Source organism: Octodon degus, unplaced genomic scaffold (genome assembly GCF_000260255.1).
Source record: "Octodon degus isolate 3935 unplaced genomic scaffold, OctDeg1.0 scaffold00110, whole genome shotgun sequence".
Taxonomy (NCBI): domain Eukaryota; kingdom Metazoa; phylum Chordata; class Mammalia; order Rodentia; family Octodontidae; genus Octodon; species Octodon degus.
The window spans coordinates 2,120,952-2,125,342 of NW_004524686.1; the positions used below are offsets into that span (position 1 = coordinate 2,120,952).

At 35.5% G+C, this 4,391-nt stretch overlaps 1 non-coding gene and 1 pseudogene across 1 annotated transcript; one reads left to right on the forward strand and one right to left on the reverse strand.

The window, feature by feature from the left end:
* Positions 1 to 549: 549 nt before the first annotated feature.
* Positions 550 to 653, reverse strand: LOC111812050. Its single transcript, XR_002817647.1, has one exon. It is a non-coding gene; the product is annotated as a U6 spliceosomal RNA (small nuclear RNA).
* A 359-nt stretch (positions 654 to 1,012) lies between these two features.
* On the forward strand, positions 1,013 to 1,113 carry LOC111812053 (annotated as a pseudogene).
* The last annotated feature ends 3,278 nt before the right edge of the window (positions 1,114 to 4,391 follow it).

The following is a 4,391-nucleotide window of genomic DNA, read 5'->3' on the forward strand; positions in this document are numbered from 1 at the left end:
AAGATTCACTAATAAGTGATATTCAGAACTACATCATTAAGTGTGCAGTCTATGTTAGTTCACAGGAGATCTTTCTCAATCTTATTTTAACTAATTTCAACCTAAAATTATGATTTCTGTACTTCCACTGCACATTTCAGGGTGAGAGCTTTAGGTTAATTTACTATCACCCAATCAGGTTCCACATTTTCTTTTGTTCTGTATTTTTAGGTTTTGTTTTTTTTCTTTCAGTACTAGGGATCAAACTCGAGAGCTTGTGCTTGCTAGGCAGCACTTACACAACTGAGCTATCTTCCCAGCTCTATTCTGTTTATTTTTAATCATTTAATTTTTTTAAAAAAATCTTTTATTTATTTGGTACGGGGTTTCACTATGTAGCTCAACTTGTAGTGAACCTGTTGTCTCAGCCTCCCCAGTGCTGGGATTACAGGAGTGTACCACATGCCCAGTTTTGGAATTTCCTTTCTCCTTAAGGCCAAATAATATTGATTGCATGCCCAGAACACATTTCAATACACTCTGTAAAGATAGGCACACATAATTTTAAAAAATAATATAAAATATTTCATGAATTTGCATTTCATTTTTGAGCAGGATCCATGCTAATCTTCTCATTGTCAATCTACTTTTAGTACTTAGTGCAAAGAAGCAAGAACATTAAATGACTTTTGCAACTGCAAAATGTGGTACCACGGATCAGATCTGGGTCCTTGTACTTGCCAGGTAGGTACTTAGAATGCTGAGCTATCTCCTTAGCCCCTACTCTGTTTTCTGATTGGTAGTTTTCACAATTTTTGATTTAGTATAGCTAGCCAGGTCCTGACTATGTGTACATACACTTACAAATGCACACATACACAGAACTAAAAATTTTAAAATAATATATTTCCTAATTATTGCAATTTCTTTATTCCATTTATCTATATTTTAAAATACAAATTACAAATTGACTATTCGACTAACCTAGATGTCTAAGAAGTATGTAGTTGCAAAAGTCACTTAAAGTTCTTGCTTTATCTGCTCTTAAGTCCTCAAATTGGTATGATAATGAGAAGATTTCCATGGATCCTGCTCAAAAATGGAATGCAAATTCATGAAATATTCTATATTATTTTTTAAAATTACTTGTGTGTCCACCTTCACAGAGTGTATTGAAATCTGTTCTGGGCATGCAGTGCAGTAGTTAGCTTTAAGAAGAAAGGAAATTCTGACACATGTTACTGTATGGCATGCCTTGAAGACAATGCTAAGTGAATGAATACCGTACAGTTCACGTGGGAGAGGTTCGTATGGTAGAACATGCACAGCATCAAAAACTAGAATAGTGATTTGCTTAGGGCTCTAGGGAGAGGCAAATGGAAAGTATTGTTCACTGTGTACAGTTTCACCCTCAGGAGATGAAAAGTAAAGGAGAATAAGGTGGTGGTTCCACAACAACATACTTACTACCACAGAACTATTTTTAGAAATGGTTTATAATGTGTGCTTTAAGTTATATATTCTTTTTTATTTTTACTTATTCATTTCATTTGTGTGTTTGGTACAGGGTTTCACTACACAGATAGTACTCATGGTGATCCTTCTGTTTTCAGCTTCCCAATTGTGTTGGGATTACAGGCATGGGCCACATGCCCGGAGTCTGTCACTGGTGTGGCAGGCCCCTGGGACAGGACCAGAGATTGAATTTTGGTCCCTGTGCTTGCCAAAGCAGGCATTTAGTTTGCTGAGCTATCTCACCAGCCCTATGTTATATGTTCTTGACCATCATTAGAAAATAAAATTTAAAAACTGCCTGAAGCAATCAAATCCCAATGATGTACTTCATAATTATAAAACCAAGGATAAAGACCAGACCCAGAATATGGGATTTTTAAGTGCTCTCCAAGTAAACCTGACACAAAGAGGTTTAGTACCCACTGTTTTCTAATGCCACCATGGCCTTTCTTAACATTGGAAACTTTTGGCTACTTCTCTGAAAAAAGTCAACAGTATGAGGCAAGATTCCTTCAAAGTCTAACTTAACCCTGATCAAAATTTCTAAATAAATATTAAAAATCAGAGGAAAAAACTTTTCCAGGACAGGCACTAAATAATTAAACTATTTATTGAAACATATATGGTCTAATACTGCTTCATATTTATGTGGTCATATATAAGGTCTTCTCTGAAGTAAAAATACCACCTTCTTTTGCTTTTTATATACTAAGCCTTTTACAGAAATTACTTAATCCTACATCAAAATATCTTAAAGATAAAAAAAAATCTTAAAGAGTCTTTACTTTTTTTCTGTATTTAAGACAAGATTTACAGGGTATACATGGTCTCACTATGTAGATCAGACTTGTGATGATCCTCCTGTCTTCAGATTCCCAAGCGCTGGGATTACAGGCAAGCACCACCATGCCCAGTCTCAATAGCAGTCTCAGTGCGCCCCAGAGGAGGGGCAGGAACAGCAGGCCAGGGATCAAATCCCTGCCACTGCACTCTGCCTAAGTAAACACTTTAGTCTGCTGAGCTACCAGGCCGGCCCGAGGCTTTACATTTTTATTTTATGGGAAAGGAAACTGAGTCATAGAAATGTCAGTACTTTGCCTGGTGTCTCATAGTTCATACATGGCAGAGATGGTGTCTCTTAGAATCCAAAAGTGTTAGTCTCTTCAAAAGAACCCTACTTTGCCTCTTGGCTTTTTCTACTCTTTCACAGCACAGTGAGAGAGACCTCATTTTTGTCACTTTAAAAATATAAAAGAACCTCAGGGAGATGACTTTATGAAGGTCACACAGTAAGTCTTTCGTGTTTTGATTCATTTTCTATCCATAAAATAGAGCTATTTTACCTCTGAGAAATACATTGAAGAAACCAAATAAAATTGAATGTCATAAAAATAATGCAAGAAGGAGTAAAACTTGATTAATAGAAAGTAGGAGGCAGATGTGGTTAATTGAAGGTTAACTAGAGGCTTCTTTTTGTTTTAACCTTTAATGTTGAACATCCTTTCAAAATAGATTGAGACAGATCCCATTTTATGTAAGTTTAGTATAATGAACACAATTAAATCTTTTTTTAGTGTTTTTTTAAAAAAAACTTAAAGTCTATCCCTGCAGATGTAGATTATATAGGAAATTGATTTAAATTTTGATAGAGGTCAGGAAAACTTTAAATGTAGTTCTTTTGTCCAAGTCTCTAATAGGGATTTATATGGTTTCTTTCTTTAAAATAAAGCACTAAGAGCAGGTCTGCTTTTCAGAGACTGATTCAAGGAGAACAGACTACAGAAAAGAGTACAGCTGATCGATATTTTATGTCCTTCCCTCTCCAAATAGAATTTTAGGCTAGAGAGAGAACTATTGACATTTTTCTACTTAAGCAGAGTATTTTCTTATATCAAGGGAAAGATATACTTATAACATAGATATTGCTCAGTAGTATTAATATTCTCAGGCATCCTCATTTAGTAGGACAAATATGAAAGGCATAGATTTTTCATGGGATCTAGTGAGACCTCTCATCTGAATAGTAAGTCTCAAGCTCTTCTTGCTTAGAAAAAATGAGATTCAACTTTCCCTTTGCAAATCGCGTGTTAGCTTCATTATTGTCCTTGCCAGACATTTACTGAAACAGAATTGAAGAACTGGAATGAGAGGGACTCAAGGCAAAATCAAAGGCATTCACATCAGACATGTTTACAGTGAGTACATTAGGGGTTTACTGGCCCGTCAACATAATAGTTTTTGTAGACTGGCAAAATATTGTTAAAAATAGGTTTCTTTGTTGAAGTTATGATTAATGCCTTTTCCAGTAGAGCACAGTTTAAAATTCTAGCCAGACTTGTACAACTTACATAAAAGTTGTGTATATAAGTATATATGCAAATATAAAGTAAAACTTTATATTTGGTTATGTACAAGCCTCTGTCTAAACCTGCAGTCTGGCAAACCTATAGCATGTGTGCCACAGTGGGCTGTTGGTATCATTAAAACCTCCAAAAGGTTTGCAGTCACTAGTATAGACACTAGAAGTAGTTGATCACCCAGGTCCAACTAGAAAGCTGGCCATTTCTTACTGTTAGAGTATTGCATTTCTTTAGTGCTCCAAAATTGCATGATGCCAATAATTGTTAGAAGAGAGGATCAGGGATGTAGCTCAGTGGTGCAGTGCCTTCCTGGAAAACTCAAGGTTCTGAGTTTGTTTGCTGGTACAACAACAGCAACAACAACAACAACAACAACGAAAGAATTTGTAGAAGCATACAGTATGATGTGTACGTGTGCTATTAAAAATCTGTATTTGCAGAAGAACTTCATTTTTTAATTACTTAGAAAGTTTGCTTCATTAACTTGGGGAAGTTATTGGTTATTGTCCTCTAGCAGTAGTGCTTAATATTAGTATA